Consider the following 17,419-nt stretch of genomic DNA (forward strand, 5'->3'; position numbering starts at 1 on the left):
ACTGAGCACCATAATGATAGCAATGACCTTTCCCAGCAGTAAGGAGTGAGCATGCGCAGCGTTGCAATCAGAATGAAGCTCAGGACTGTCTGACGGTTGTGGAGTGGACAGTCTCTCATCAGCTGTAACTCAGGAAGCAAGTAGCCTTGGTTATTGGTATCAGCTGTCTATGAACAGGAGGGAAGCAAGTCTGAGAATGAATCCAACAGAGGGTAGAGAAATGAGCTAGAGTCTCAATTAAATAATGCCTGCCTCCCTGATATACAGACAAGTGGATTTTGTTTGTTAATTATGTAAGTTAATATGTTCCTTTTATTGTCTAGTCCATTTTTCATGGAGTTTTCTGTTCCTTACAATAAAAATGGTCTCAAGGGTGATAATCCAGGAGTGCTCTGTGTGTGTGTGTGGGAGGAGGGTGGTTTATGTAACCTGAGTGCACTGGTTCAGTGTGTCAGCGACATTATCATACATCTATTGAAATCACTCATTATTTATCCAGCCCATCTAACAGCTAACACATCAGCATGAATAGAGAAGTAGGACTGAGTGCAAGCACCGACCTAGGTCCTACCTAGGACAGGGGTTGTCAGGCCCCTTGCACTGTCTTCTTGAAGGTACTAGCAGTAGGAGAATCCTTGGAAACCTCCAAAAGGATACATCCTGGCTCAGAGTCAGGAGAGCCAGGAGGGAAGCTGGTCCCATTCTGTGCAGAGCTTTGACAACTCCTGGCTTGCCAGGAGGGAATTGATGGGACAGGAGGAGGGACGGGTGCCCGGCAGAGCCCTCAAGAGCATGAGCCTTCCTTTCTGATCCTGATGGATCCCGCTGCCTGCCCTAGCTCTGCGCCACCCCTCTTTGCTTCTCCCCATCAGCACAGCCTCTGACCTGTTCCCCATCAATCCATTCATCCACCCTCACTGAGCCACAGACACTATGCTGGGTACTACCGATGTGGATGTGCGGAACAGGTCTAGGAACTGGCCAGGAGTGAGTCAGACATGTAAGTCTGAGGCCTGCTATGAGACAAAGGCCCGGGCACTTGGGGCACATTACAGGTGAACAGAAGAGGCCGACCCCAGGGAAGTGGTATTCAAGTTGAGATCTGAATGGTGAGTAGGGTTAGCTGAGTGGAGAGGGCTCAAAGTGTGGGGGATGGCAGAGAAACAGCTTTGCCAAGGCACTGAGGTGGAAAGGGCAAGGTGCGTCCCACCTCTACCATCAGTACTCACTTTCCCCTTGGGAACTTCTCCCACTGTCCCCAGCCCCATCACACCCACCCTGAATCTGAATGAGCCATGGAGCCGTGGCCTGGTGGGAGGGGATGAGGAGTGAGGAAGAGCTCATAGGCTGGGAGAAGGTGAACAGGAAGTGTTAGGAGAACAGGAAGTGTTAGAAGTCCTCCCCAAGGTTAAAAAAAAAAATTCAGCGTGTAATCAAGGGAATGAGGGGGTTAGAGAGTAGCAGATTGTGATCAGAGAGTAGAATTTTCAAATTTCCAAATTTAAGATTTGGGTCAGGTGTAGTGGCTCACACCTATAATCCCAGCACTTCAGGAAGATGAGACAGGTCAGGAGATCGAGACTAACCTGGCCAACATGTGGAAACCCCGTCTCTACTAAAAACACAAAAAAATTAGCTGGGTGTGGTGGCATGCACCTGTAGTCCCAGCTACTCGGGAGGCTGAAGCAGGGGAATTGCTTGAACCCAGGAGGCAGAGGTTGTAGTGAGCCAAGATTGCACCACAGCACTCCAGCCAGGCAACAGAGTGAGGCTTCGTCTCAAAAAAAAAAAAAAAAAAAAATTTAGGAAGTGAACTGTTTCAGGAGATGATAGAAGCTGATGAGATATGGGAGGGAGGTGCTGAGGTGACAGTAATTGAAGGCACGTAAATTAAAAAGCTGAGAACCTACCTAGATGCCAGCCTGGTAGCCGGCAGGAGTTGGTGGGGAGAGAGAGAATGATCTGCAGAGGAGAGGGCAGGAGAGTTGGATGGAAAGGTCCCATCCGCTACCACAGCCCCTCCTGCCCTGGTCATGACCATGAGAAATCCACGGGAAAGCCAGGTGAGGCTTGTTACAGGCTCTGGACACGCTCCTTCCTCCTTCCCTGCCTCTGATGGTGCAGGAGGACAGAACTTTGAGAAACACAAGGAAAACAACACTCCAGTTTTATTTATATAAGAGATCAACATTTGTTTGCAAGACTAAGGGTAAATGAAATTTTAACAGAGAAAGACAAACTCAGGCATTAGTAGTGGTCTGACTATACCCTTGAAGGAGTAACTTGAACAGTATTGAGCACCTTTCTTTGGGTGGTGTCCACCATGGTTAAGCCCTGCAGCCTTCTGCTGGCCTCCCCAGTTATTTCTGGGAGCTCTGTGGGATGTCTCTAGAAGCTTACAACAGCCCTCGCCAGCCCTGCTAGTAGTCCATCAGTTTGCCCATCTCCTCCTCTGGCTTACTTTGTGGATGTTCCTGGTCTTCTATCCTAGAAATCATCCATGAATTTTTGACCACATTCCCAGGGCAGTTCCAAGGTCTCTGACATCATTGCCAAAGGTGCCATCTCCCGGGGCTTCCAGCAGGGTTGCTGCCTCTAGCAGCTTCTCCAGAGCAGCAGTGCTCCCAGATGCCTCTGTTAACAAAACTGGGACCTCTCCCAGGTCGGCTCTGAGCAACCAGGGCACTGCTAATGTGCCAGAGCTTTGCTCTGATCTCTGGAACCTCCAAAGCATCAGAGCCATCCCATGTTTCATGTCAATGTGGGAAGACTGCTTCCCTCCTCATTGTGTGTGATTCAGCAGTTAGCTGGGGCGCCTCTGACCCTGGCGACTGATAAGCTAGGCCCCACTGTGGGATCTCAAGGCAGTCGCTGAGATCTGTAGAGGAGACTGGCATCTCACAGCCACCTCTCAGCCTGAGCTGCTGGTCACAGTTAGCTCTGCTCATGGCCCCTCCCCATCTCCCATGTGCAATCTTCTGTTCCATACCAGCTTGATGCCACCTTGAACCTTAGTTCATGCTTTGGTTTTTCTTGGAGAAAACTCCACTTATATAAGTGGTCTGTGAAATACGCTAGATGTTACTGAACATTTAGGAGCCAGACCTAACAAAATCCCTAAACGAATCATAACTTGGCTGAAGACAGGATCCTGCTACATGTGATTTTTTCCATTTCTTTTCTTTTTTTGTGTGACAAAGTCTCGCTGTGTTGCCCAGACTGGTGGCTGGTCTGGACCTCTTGGGGCTCAGGTGATACTCCCACCTCACCCTTCCAAGTAGCTGGGACTACAGGTGTGCACCACTGTACTCCAGGTACATACAGTTCTTCCTCTTGTTCTTTCCTCCTCCTCCTGCTTCTCCTCCTCCTTCTTCTTCATCATCATCGTCATCATTGTCATTGTCGTCATCTTGTTCTGTCACCCAGGCTAAAGTGAAGAGGCATGACCACGGTTTACTGTAACCTCCATCCCATGGCCTCAGGTGATCTTCCCACTTCAGCCTCTCAAGTATCTGGGCCTACAGGCGTGTGCTACCATGCCCAGCTAATTTTTAAATTTTTTGTAGAGACAGGGGTCTCCCTATGTTGCCCAGGCTGGTCTCCAACTCTTGGGCTCAAGTGATCCCTCTGCCTCAGCCTCCCAAAGTGCTGGGATTACAAGCATGAGCCACTATGCCTGGCCCAGTTTTGAAATTTCACTTATAACCGGGAAACTTCTCTCCTCCTTTTTTTATTTTTATTTATTTTTATTTAGAGATGGGGTTTTGCCATGTTGCCCAGGCTAGTTTTGAGCTCCTGAGCTACAGTGATCTCCCTGCCTTCGCCTCCCAAAGGGCTGGGATTAGAGGCATGAGCCACTGCACCCGGCCCCTCCTTCTTTCTTTTACACACTAACATGTGTGTGCACACACATTATTCACAACTGGATTTTGAACTTTTAATTTTGACTTCCTACTCTTTTCAGATCCACAGCTGCTAATGACCTTTGAGGTATTTACTATAAGAATGAATGAATGGGATAATAAATTAGTGAATGGTGGAAACAGGAGCACCCTCATTGGAGAGCGGGTCCCAGAAGCTGTGAAGAACCCAGGCTCCACGGTTACAGAGGGTGGTCCACAACGGCAGCCTTGCTTTCTGTGTTCGAGCCCCCTTGGCCCATGTCCCCCAGTGCCAGGTTCCTAGAAGGGAGGACTTGGTTGGCCCAGCTGTTGTTGGGTTCTCTCTTGGTGCAGAAACTTGCACCCAGGGCAGGAGCAGGTCATGTTTTAGAAGGATTCCTGTCAGAGTTCCTCCCAACCTTCCCCATGGGTAGGGGTTTAGTTTTTAAAGAAGGGAATTGCTGGGTGGACAGATTTCCCAAAAGCTCTGTAACAAAGTTCTGCAATGTGAGACTGAATTGCTTTAGGAAAAGCAAAGTGATTGTGGCTTTGAGGCACTGTGCAGTTAGAACTCCGAATTAAAGCCGCAAGTCTCAACATGTGATCCCCAAAACCCTTTCAGGGGTCTGAGAGGTCCTTCCTTCATCAATTGCACATCTGTGTAAGGCTGGATTTTCTTCTGTATTTAAAAAAAAATATTGCAACAGATTGAAGACAGAAGATATTTCAGCTGCCCTCTGTGAAACCAGACATTAGAAAACGTTGTAAAAATGTAAAACAATGCCCCTGTTCTCAGTTTTTTCAAAAACACGATTCCCATAAAAAATGTTATTTGTGCTAACATGTAATGGGTTCACTGTTATTGATTTTTAAATGAATACATATTTTGTATATCTCTCAGTTTTAATTCCTAATATGATCCATATTGATAGATAAAACCTACGTAACAAAAAGCTCTTTGGGATCCTCGATAGTTGTTGAAGATGTCAAGTGGTCCTGACACCAAGAAATTTGAGGCATTAAATGAAATGAAGAAGACAGGTTTCACACTCCCCTGTCTTCTTTTCTGTCCCCTCCTCCTCCTCGGGCCATCCAGTCCCACCACTCAGAGAGACACTGGAACTTGTCCTCTCTCCAGCTTTTAGCACCAGGAGCCCCACCTTGTTCCCCTGCTGGGCTCCTGCGGGGAGTTGAGAAGGAGTCAGTGAGCAGAATGTACCTTAGACCCTGGGAGCTTTACCTAGAAAGCTGAGTCAGACAGAACAGTAGGTAAAAAGAGGGCTTTGGACTCCATGTTCTCTGCTTAAAAGCAACCCCAGCTGGAGGTAGAAAATTCGGGTAGAAAATCCATTCCCCATGCAGAGAACCCCTGGCAGAATGGCACTCCTGTGAGGATGTTTTGTTCTGAAATGTTGGTATGCATTGACAAAGATGGTTGATGCTCCTCTACAAAATAAGCATCCACGCCACGCAAGGGAAAGTGAGGAGTGGAAAAATACTGAATATCAGAGGTCAGAAAAGTCAGGAAACGCCCCTTAATGCTAAAACAACAAGGTTATCTAGAAAGCCCCTAGCAGGGCAAGCGGCCGTTTGTGGTTTGGTCAAAGGGCGGGAACCAATGAACAACTGACTAATGTTTAACTTTAAATGTCAGCCAATTGTAAACCTACAACTGTAAAAATCCCCAGTGACTCTGTAACTTGCTGTAACTTGTTTGTGTCTGACTATAAAAGACGGCTGAACACCGAGCTCGAGGTCTCTCCCTAGGATCTGATGCCTAGCTGGAGGGAACCGAGTTCGAACTCGAAATAAAGCGATCCCTGCTGCTTGGCTTTGTCTCTGGACTCTGGTGGTTGCTTTCGGGTCATCACAGGTCTGGGCATTACATCTTGGGGGCTCGTCCGGGATTGCCCCTAAGCCCACCAGACCCCAGGCCAATGGGTCATCGCAAAAGTGAGTAAGCCGGCTCTGTTTATATGTTGTCTGTCTGCCTCTGAATAATCTCGTGGGGTCTGTATATGAGACTGATCTAGTCCTGGCGGACGCGCTATAGGACAGTCAGTGGAGGCCGGTGGGAGACGTCCTCCAGTACTCATCTGGGGCTCTGTATTCTGTGGCCCATCTGCTTCTGGTCGGGTCCTAAGCCCAAGACGCGCTAGCGATCAATATATCTTGGTTGTTGGAAGTTATCTGTTGCACGCCCCTTACTAATTTACCTTGATTTACAGGAGCTTCGGAGCCAGTCCTGTACCAGGCACTAATATCCCTTACCACCCATCTTCTATCAACAGGACTTCCTCGGAATGGGCAACTCCCAGACCATACCACTTTCTCTCCTTGTCAAATAATTTTAAAGATGTGAGAGCAAGGGGACATGATCTCAGTATAGAACTTAAAAAGGGAAAATTAATAACCCTCTGACGCTCTGAGTGGCCCACCTTCGGCGTAGGCTGGCCAGCCGAGGGAACTGTTTGCCTCCCCATTATCCTCCAGGTAAAATCAAGGGTTTTCCTGCCAGGTCGTTCGGGACACCCAGATCAGATCCCCTACATTTTGGTCTGGCAAGATCTGGTGGAAAATCCGCCCCCGTGGCTAGCTCCCTTTCTGCTGACTTCTGAACCCTGTAAAACCCTAGTCGCGCAACCAACTGGGACCACCAAAAGACCAAAAACTCCAACTGCCCCCTTGCCCCCTGTATTGCCTGACAGCCAGGACCCCGTATCCTTGGAACCCCCGCCTTATCATCCCCCTCCTGGACCCCAGGCCCAAGCCCAACCGGCCGCACTCCCAGGAAGCCATGAGGGCTGAGAAGCGGCAGCGGCGCCAGGGGAAACTGAAAGTGAACATGGCTTGGGAGGGCCAGCAAGACGAACGCGCGGGCGTGTCCAGCGTGAGGCAACTCTGCGACTTCCCGATTCCACTGTAGCGCTCCCCTTAAGGGAAATAGGACCCCCCGATGACACAGGCAACCCTGGACTCCAGTATTGGCCATTCTCTACCAGTGACCTGTACAACTGTAAAACTCAGAATGCCTGGTTCTCTGATAACCCCAAGGATTTAACAGCCCTTCTAGACAGTGTCGTGTTCACTCATCAGCCCACCTGGGATGACTGCCAACAGCTCCTCCACATTCTGTTCACAACGGAGGAATGGGAGAGAATCCAGGTAGAGGCTAGAAAGTTGGTTCCTGGAGATGACGGTCAACCTACTGCAAATCCCGACCTCATTAATGCAGCATTTCCCTTGACCAGGCCAACGTGGGACTACAATACAGCAGAAGGTAGGGGAAAGCTACTCGTTTATCGCCAGACTCTAATGGCGGGTCTCCGGGCTGCAGCTCGCAAGCCCACTAATTTGGCTAAGGTATATTCTGTTTTACAGGGGAAGACAGAAAGCCCCGCTGTTTATCTAGAAAGACTAATGGAAGCCTTTAGACAGTATACACCTATAGATCCAGAGGCCCCAGAAAATCAGGCAGCAGTTGTTATGTCCTTTGTCAACCAGGCGGATACTGTTCTAGACCTAAAAGATGCTTTTTTTAGCCTGCCTTTAGCCCCTAAAAGCCAGGAAATTTTTGCCTTTGAGTGGACAGACTCTGAGAGAGGCATAAGTGGCCAACTGACGTAGACCAGACTGCCACAAGGATTAAAAAACTCCCCACCTCTGTTTGATGAAGCCCTCCATGAAGACTTGGGTGAGTACCGACGCCAACACCCCAGTATAACTCTCTTGCAGTATGTTGATGATCTCTTAATAGCGGCAACGTCCCCAGAGGCCTGCATCCAAGGAACCAAAGACCTCCTGAAAACCTTGGGAAACCTGGGTTATCGAGCCTCAGCTAAAAAGGCCCAGATCTGCAGGCCGGAGGTAACCTACTTGGGGTATCTACTTAGAGGGGGACAGCGCTGGCTAACAAATGCTCGAAAAGAAACTGTCCTACAGATCCCCAGACCACAGTCAACACGGCAGGTAAGAGAGTTCCTGGGATCTGCAGGGTTCTGCAGACTCTGGATACCTGGCTTCGCTGAACTGGCATAAACCCCTCTATCAGGCTACCAAAGAGCAGCAGCCCTTCAATTGGGCTGAAGAGGCTGAGCAAGCTTTCCAGCAAATCAAAACTGCTCTGCTCTCAGCCTCCACGCTGGGTCTTCCGGATGTCTCTAAGCCTTTCCACTTATACGTGGACGAAAGCCGGGGCCTAGCGAAAGCAGTATTAACTCAAAATTTAGGTCCATGGCGCAGACCAGTTGCATACCTCTCAAAGAGACTGGACCCGGTAGCTGCAGGATGGCCTCCCTGCCTCCGGATGATTGCTGCAACGGCCCTAATGGTCAAAGACGCTAACAAACTGGCCATGGGCCAAGAATTACAAGTCACCACCCCCCATGCTGTCGAAGGCATCCTCCGACAACCCCCTGACCGATGGCTCAGCAATGCTCGGCTTACCCACTATCAAGGGCTGTTGCTAAACCCCCTCAGAATAACATTTAAGCCCCCGACAACCCTAAACCCAGCATCATTGCTGCCAGACCCAGACTTAAGTAAGCCGCTCCACGACTGTGCTGAAATACTAGCCCAGGTACATGGAGTCAGAGAAGACCTCCAGGACTGACCGCTACCAGATGCAGACCTCACCTGGTTCACTGACGGAAGCAGCTTCGTTCATCAAGGACAGAGGTATGCGGGGACGGCGGTAACCTCAGAGACTGAGATAGTTTGGGCTGAGCCTTTACCTCCAGGAACATCGGCTCAAAAAGCTGAGTGAATAGCCTTGACACAAGCCCTGAAACTAGGCAAAGACCGTAAACTGACAGTATATACTGACAGCCGGTATGCATTTGCCACTGCCCACATACATGGGGCTATATACAGAGAGAGGGGGCTTCTCACAGCTGAAGGAAAAGACATTAAAAATAAAGAAGAAATCTTAAATCTTCTGGCTGCCCTTTGGGAACCCAGAAAGCTGGCTATGGTCCACTGTCCGGGACATCAAAAGGCCACTAACCCAGTCACTCGAGGAAACAACCTGGCTGACCAGACTGCAAAAGACGTGGCTAAAACCACTCCTCAGCTGCTGGCCCTCCAGCTGCCTGATCCCAGGCCCAGAGAGTTGCCCTTTCACCCAGAATACTCAGAAGAAGACCTCCAGTGGATAAGTAAACTCCCCGGAACACAGGTCAGTAATCAGTGGTGGAAAGATTCTAACAACAATACCATTCTCCCGGACAGGTTGGGGCAGCGAGTAATAGCACAAATCCACCGAAGCACTCATCTGGGCCCGCGGCGGATGTTAGATTTGATTCAACACGCTGGACTAAAAATTAAAAACGCCCCTGAAAAAGTAGACGCCACGGTTAAAAACTGTAGTATGTCAACTCAATAACGCCAGTCATGGGACCCAGACCACAGGAAAAAGACACAGGGGAGATAGACCTGATATATATTGGGAAATTGACTTTACTGAAATAAAGCCAGGAAAATATGGATACAAATATTTACTAGTTTTTATAGATACATTCTCAGGATGGGCAGAAGCTTTTCCAACAAAAAAAGAAACTGCACAGATTGTGGCCAAAAAGATCCTAGAAGAAATCCTGCCCAGGTATGGCTTTCCAGTCATGATAGGGTCGGATAATGGGCCGGCCTTCACCGCAAAGGTAAGTCAGGGACTGGCTTCCATCCTTGGGGCTAATTGGAAACCACATTGTGCTTATTGACCCCAAAGCTCAGGTCAGGTAGAAAGAACGAATAGAACATTAAAAGAGACCCTAACTAAATTGACCATGGAGACTGGCGCTAACTGGGTAGTCCTCCTCCCCTACGCTCTGTTCCGGGCACGTAACTCTCCTTATAAACTAGGACTTACCCCTTATGAAATAATGTATGGCAAACCACCCCCTATCCTCCCTAACCTTAAAGACAATCTCCTCAAAGCTGACACAGATAATGTTCTTGAACTTTTGTTCTCCTTACAAGCCCTACAGAGAGTTCATGAGGAAGTCTGGCCCAAGCTAAAAGAACTATATGAAGCTGGGCCTCCACCCATTCCACATCAATACAAACTGGGAGACTGGGTCCTCGTCAAGTGCCACCGACAAGAAACCCTAGAACCCCGGTGGAAAGGACCGTTCCAGGTGATCCTGACTACGCCTGTGGCCCTCAAAGTGGAAGGCATCGCCGCCTGTATTCATCACACCCACGCCAAGCCTATAGACCCGCTCTCGGACCTTGTTACATCCTCGACGGGAGAGGCAGCAACCTGGACAGTTGACCGGACCAAAGAAAACCCTCTAAAACTTGTTCTACGCTGTCAGCAACCTAAACTGTAACTATGACACCTACCTCCTTTATAACTCTTCTACTCTTATGGATCCCTTGTGGGGAGACCCAGGCGAACCCGGCAACATCCCCTTTCGCTTGGCGTTTCTTCCTGACTGAGAACTGGACCAATTATGCTCAGACAGAACAAAAGGGGCTATGTACTTGACTTCAGGAACTACCTGGCCTAGTAGCCGTCTCTTTCTCTGGCGTTCCCTTGTTCAGATCCAGACCACCCTACACGCGGCTATACAGAACCAGGAAAGGGAATTAAATGTCCAGCTTTCAACTTTAACTCCTACCCGCCCCTTTTCCTGGTTATCCCTATTAAGAGAAGGGTTAGAAATCGCAAACGCCACTGGCCTAGGCAATCTCTCTGCATGCTTCTTCTGCGTGGCTCTAGAGCGACCGCCGTTAACCGCAGTTCCACTTCCAGGCCCGTCTAACGCTTCTCTCAGCCTAAACCCTAACAATAGCCACCTACCACCCCCGATCCCTGACATCCCCTTGTTCCTAAACCCTGGACAGACACAAGTTTCCTTTTGTTATTCAAATGCTGGCACTACCCTCTGTAATACAACTTCCACTCCCAACTCAACCCTCTTTGCCCCTCCCGGTTCTTTCTTCTGGTGCAATGGGACCCTATATAAGAACCTTTCCACTCAGGCCACTATAACCCTACTGTGTCTCCCTGTCACGCTAGTCCCCCAACTAACCTTGCGCACCCCTGCGGAATTTTCCAGGTGGGACTCCGCCCCTTTCCCTAGACCAAAACGAGCTATATTCCTCCCCCTAGTAGCCGGAGTCTCACTCACCACGTCCTTAGTTGCTGCAGGACTAGCCGGGGGAGCTTTAGGTCACTCCCTTATCAGCACTGCAAAACTCTCTCATCAATTCTCCATAGCTATGGAAGCTTCCACCGAATCCCTTGCCTCATTACAGAGACAATTGACCTCCCTTGCCCAAGTTACTTTACAAAACCGCCGTGCACTAGACCTGTTAACGGCCGAAAAAGGAGGGACCTGTCTTTTCCTCAGAGAAGATTGTTGTTTCTACATAAATGAATCTGGACTCGTAGAAACGCGAGTTCAACAGCTACATAAACTCAGCCTAGAATTGCAGAAACAACAATTCACCTCTGCGGCCAACAGCTGGTGGAATTCCTCCATGTACTCCCTTCTAGTGCCCCTCATAGGACCATTCATAAGTATACTTCTCTTACTCACTATAGGACCATGTATAATAAACAGATTAACAAACTTTGTAAAAGAAAGACTCAACACTGTCCAGCTTATGGTCCTGAGAGCCCCGTACCAACCTGTACTCACCGAGACTTCCGAGTCAGACATATAAGACCCAAGATTGGCTCTCAAGATACTAGAGAGAGGGGGGAATGAGGAGTGGAAAAATACCGAATATCAGAGGTCAGAAAAGTCAGGAAACTCCCCTTAATGCTAAAACAACAAGGTTATCTAGAAAGCCCCTAGCAGGGCAAGCGGCCGTTTGTGGTTTGGTCAAAGGGCGGGAACCAATGAACAATTGACTAATGTTTAACTTTAAATGTCAGCCAATTGTAAACCTACAACTGTAAAAATCCCCAGTGACTCTGTAACTTGCTGTAACTTGTTTGTGTCTGACTATAAAAGACGGCTGAACACCGAGCTCGGGGTCTCTCCCTAGGATCTGATGCCTAGCTGGAGGGAACCGAGTTCAAACTCGAAATAAAGCTATCCCTGCCGCTTGGCTTTGTCTCTGGACTCTGGTGGTTGCTTTCGGGTCATTGCGGGTCTGGGCATTACAAAAGCATTCTTGGCGAGAAATGTTCCTTTGGGAGAGAGGAAAACTTCTACTGCCAAGAGGAGAGAGGAGCTGTGAATCACTAGCGGGGCAGGTAGGAAGCAGCCCCACCTATCACAAGGTGGCTGCAGGCAGGACACAGGGGTGTCATGGAGCAGAAAACCACTTTACTCCATCTGAACAAAAATGTGCAGCAAGTCCAGCTCTACATGTGCAGATAATGATGAAAGCAGGGAAACCGAAATCCTAATGTTTGAGTTCAATTTCTCTTTCATCTTTAAGGTCAAAGTCAAGAGAAATTTTCTTCTCAAGGATCATTACTCTTCCAAGACAAAGCACTGACCACGCAGAGCCCTGGCTCTGCCACTTCCTGTGTGAATGCTCTGCCTTAATGTTCTTCGCTACAAAATGGGGATAATAACTGGCCCCATGGTGGCTCAAGCTTGTAGTCCTAGCACTTTGGGAGCCCGAGGCAGGCAGATCACAAGGTCAGGAGTTTGAGACCAGCCTGGCCAACATTGTGAAACCCTGTCTCTACTAAAAATACAAAAATTAGCCGGGCTTGGTGGTGGGCGCCTGTAATCCCAGCTATTTGGGAGGCTGAGGCAGGAGAACTGCTCGAACCCAGGAGGCGGGGGTTGCAGTGAGCCGTGATTGCACCACTGCACTCCAGCCTGGCTGACAGAGTGAGACTCCATCTCAGAAAAGAAAAAAAAAAAAAAAATAGGGATAATAATAGTCCTACTTCATGAGGTCATTGTGAGGATTAGCCTGGCACAGACTCAAGCACTCATTACATGTGAAATATCATTATTAGTCAAGTAAGCATCTATTAAGAGATAGACAGTTGTAGTGGTGGTAGTGGTAAGACTATAATATTTTTTCAACTCCCTCAAGCTAATCAGGCCACCAGCTGCGAAAGAAGCAAGTCCTTCTCTTCCTAAGTAGACATGAAAATGTGCTCTTATGTTTGAATGACTCCAGTGTGAAGTTGAAAAAAAAATTTGGGGTCTCTGCTGTCATCAAGAACAATATAGAGAGCCGCTAATGATTTTTCTTGGAGAATTTGTGAGATGAAAGCAAGGCGGGGGAAACACACAAGTGCAGGTGAGATGGTAAGAGAGAGAAGAAGCTATAGTTGTCACAAAGAATTCAGAACTTCTAATAAGACTTCCAGCCAGGCACAGTGGCTCACACCTATAATCCCAGCACTTTGGGATGCCAAGGTGGGAATATCACTTGAGGCTAGGAGTTCAAGGCCACCCTGTACAACATAGAGAGATCCTGTTTCTAAAAAAACAAAAACAAAAACACACTCCTTACTACCCTTAGAGGTTGTAAGGAAGAAATGCAAGTTTGCATCCTAGATATGGGTTCAGTCCTGGGCAAATCAGAGTGGCTGGTCAACCTAACACCCCCATCTACTCTTCAAATCTTTTTGTTTTGTTTTGTTTGTGAGACAGAGTTTTGCTCTTGCCACCTAGGCAGGAGTGCAGTGGCATGATCTCGGCTCATTGCAACCTTGGCCTCCCGGGTTCAAGCAATTCTCCTGCCTCAGCCTCCAAAGTAGCTGGGATTACAGGCATGTGCCACCATACCAGACTAATTTTTGTATTTTTAGTATTTTTGTATTTTTAGTGGAGACGGGGTTTCACCATGTTGGCTAGTCTGGTCTCAAACTCCTGACCTCAGGCAATCCACCTGCCTTGGCCTCCCAAACTGCTGGGATTACAGACATGAGCCACCATGCCTGGCCTACTCCTCAAATCTTAATGAGGAACTTATTCATGTATTTATTTGGTATGTAAAATTCACATGATTCTTTCTCAATATCTGAATGATCTGCTGCAGGCAAAAGGAAAGCACACTCTGAACTGCTCTAGAGCTTTTAGACCCCACCAGGCAAAAGCAGCCTTTACTCTGTAGCAACTTGGACCCTCAGGTTCACTTCTGTTGGGTGCAGCTGTAAGAGAATATACGAACACCCTCCTCCTCCTTATCCCTCACCGTATTTAGCAGGAAGATATTTGTTAAAGACCTTATGGGCCAGGGAGAAAAGGGGGAGAAAAAATGACACTAATTGGTGTGGTTGGTCATAGGCATATTGGCTATCTACACCAATAAGAGGGCATCTCAACCCAAACACAAGCCCTCATTTCTTCCATACTTATCTGCCTGGGGTGCTATAGCAGAGATTTTCTACTTGAGTAGGAAGTTGTCTGGATGACTTGAGTTTTCCGAAGCTAAAGTTCTGAGATTCTGGCACCAGCGAAGCCTCTCTGACTCCAGGGACAGTGTTCATGTAGGGGTCTTCCTGGGGACTTCCAGCCATTTTCCCTAGTGTGGGTCTCTGTCATTGATCCATACCCACAGGGCCTTCAGGATGGTCGCTGCCCTGATGCAACTGGATCTGGGTTAACAGGGAGGAGCTGGACTTGCTTGAGACAATGTCCACTGGAGCCACAGCTGACTTGCAAGGTCAGCCTGGAATGGCCATCTGTGTGTAGATCCAGGGGACAAGCTGTCATCTCAGTTGGGTTCTTTAAATACGAGAAACAGAAACTAACTGGGTAACTGACTGGGAGCTTATTGGAAAGATGTGCAGGAGATCTTAGGCCAAAAGAAAAGCCAGGGACCAACTTGAAAATGATGGAACAGGGCAGTAACTAAGGTGTAGTCTCCTAGGGTGCACTGTCAGAATGAATCAGCTCCAACCATCTTCAGGCTTTAGGTCTCTCTGCTAAAGATCAAATTCCCAGAAGAGAGTCGGACCGGCCAGCTTTGGTTTCATCACTGCCCTTTGGCAAGGCAACTTTACTGGCAGCATTTAAGGGTAGAGGGTGGGAGTGGGGAGTGGAGAAAGTTATTTTATCAAAAGAAGGTGCGTGGATGATGGACAGACCAAATTCCAGATGTCCATTCCAGGGAGACTTCCCCAATGGCCTGCTTAGCTGGATGGCAGGGGCCAAAGGTAGGCTTAGCAACTCAACTCAGTACATAGCTGATTTCTAGAGAGTTCAGTATCAGAAAGTGTTTCGTTATAAAACTGGTGATATCCTCATTGAAGAAATTTGGAAACCACAGAAAAGTCCAGAAAAAATAATTTTTAAAAGCCATCTATGATTCTACTAGCCAGAGTTAACCGCAACTAATTTCTCAGGGTGTGTCTCTCCTTTTTTTTTTTTTTTTTTTTTTTTTTTACAGGATCTCAGTCTGTTGCCTAGGCTGGAGTGCAGAGGTGCAATCATAACTCAACGTAGCCTAGAGCCTCTGGGCTCAAGTGATCCTCCCTCCTCAGTCTCCTGAGTATCTGGGACCATAGGCATGTGCCACCATACCTGGCTAATTTTTAAATATTTTTGTAGAAGATAGGGTCTCACTGTGTTGCCCAGGCTAGTCTCAAACTCCTGGCCTCAAGTGATTCTATCCACCTCGGCCTCCCAAAGTGCTGGAATTACAGGTGTGAGCCACCACACCTAGCCTATGGATTCTTTTTTACAGAGTTGAGGCTACACTGTGTGCATATTTCATATTTGATGTTTAAGCACTGTGTAACCTAACTGTTAGAAAAGTGTCTTTGTAACATTGGTCTAGTGACTAGACTTGAGCTGTGGCTGTGCTACCTGCTGGAAGAGGCAGAGGGGACCTTCTTTGGCTCATTATTTCACCAACACTGGGGACCAAGCAAGCATTGCCCAACTTGGGAAAGTGCCAAGACCTGCCTTTCATCCAGAGGAAGTTCTATCTGGACATCAGCCAAGGTGAATGGGAGCTTCCATGGACATAGTGCTGCATGCAGAAGGCCCTACTTCCATATTAGAATCCATATTAGAGTCCTTCTGTTATGAATAGATCACATTTCCATCTCATTATTAAAGAAGACACTACCTTTATTTAGTCACTTAAAATGATAAGAATATACTTCATGACGAAGAGTAAAATCACTAGGAAGGGCCAGGAGTAGTGACTCACGCCTGTAATCTCAGCACTTTGGGAGGCCAAGGTGAGCAGATGGCTTGAGCCCAGGAGCTTGAGACCAGCCTGGGCAACATGGTGAGACCCCATTTCTACAAAAAATACAAAAGTTAGGCAGGCATGGTGGTGCATGGCTGTAGCCCCAGCTGCTGGGGAGGCTGAGGTGGGAGGCTCACCTGAGCTCAGGAGATCAAGGCTGCAGAGAGCACGCACCACTGCAGTCCAGCCTGGGTGACAGAGTAAGACCCCATCTCAAAATTAAAAAAAAAAAAAAAAAAAAAAAAAATTCACTAGGAAGGTGGGATAATGGGAGAATCCTAGTTGAAATATAGCTATACCCATCTTAATAATGTACCATGTATACACAGATGTGTGTATTTAGGCACCTGAACTTGTGTATTTAATAATATTAAACGGAGAGCTTGCCTGCTTCAATCTTTGCTGACATTTGCTAAGGGATATAATTCAAGGTGATATAAGAATTCTCTGTCACCTGGAGCTAGAGAAATCTGTACAACTCCTGCAATTAACTCTCAGGAAAGAGTAGACCATGTTCCTATTAATAGGGTCCACCCCTCAGAATCGAATCACAGTGGGATCACTTTTGAAGAGGTCAGAATTTGTCCATAGAGGAGAATCATTCAACTTTGCTTTTTGACTCATTCCACGTGACTCAACGGGCCAGCCTCTCATTCTAATACCTCTAGGGACACTTGTTTGCTAAGACACATTATCTGCACAGAAAAGGGCCTCCTAAGTCAAGGCTGGGGAACATCGAGCCATTGGGAATGCCATGCTTGGTCTAGTGACACCCAAGGGACTCCAGCTGAGGGGGCTCTCACCTCTCTATTACTCCTTCTATGAGACTTTCATGGACTCCTTCACTCTCCTCATTTCTAGTTATTTTTCCCTGGGAGTCGGCCCCAGCCCCCTTTTTTCATTCTGAATTATCTTGCCTGCTTCCAGGGTTCCAACTACCTATGGAATTGTGGCTTCCTAATTTATAGTTCTAGCCAGCCTTTCCTCAAATTCCAGACCCTCTTATCTACAGAATACCCCAGATTTCTACCTTAAAGTTGTCACTGGCACCACCTGTTCACCAAATCCCCAAACTTACTCTTCTCCGTGTGTTATTTTTATCTTGGTGGTACCAAGAGTCTGCCAAGCTTGAAAGCTGGAAGTCAGTACTGATTCCTCCCTCACTACACCCTCACTCTGTTCACTAAATCCTGTTTAATTCACCCAGTTGGTCATTCAGTGAGTACATTTCAAGCACCTGCTATGTGCCAGGCATTGTGTTAGGTATCTACTATGAAGCAAAAATTGACAAGGTCTTTGCCCTCATGGCTTACAGTACAGCTAGTGAAACAATGTCATGAAGGAAATGTGTCCTAAGTTATGAGTGTTTAGTCTGGGAGACAGGGAAGGCTTCCAGAAGAAAGGAGGAG

Source organism: Rhinopithecus roxellana, chromosome 9 (genome assembly GCF_007565055.1).
Source record: "Rhinopithecus roxellana isolate Shanxi Qingling chromosome 9, ASM756505v1, whole genome shotgun sequence".
NCBI classification, from domain to species: Eukaryota; Metazoa; Chordata; class Mammalia; order Primates; family Cercopithecidae; genus Rhinopithecus; species Rhinopithecus roxellana.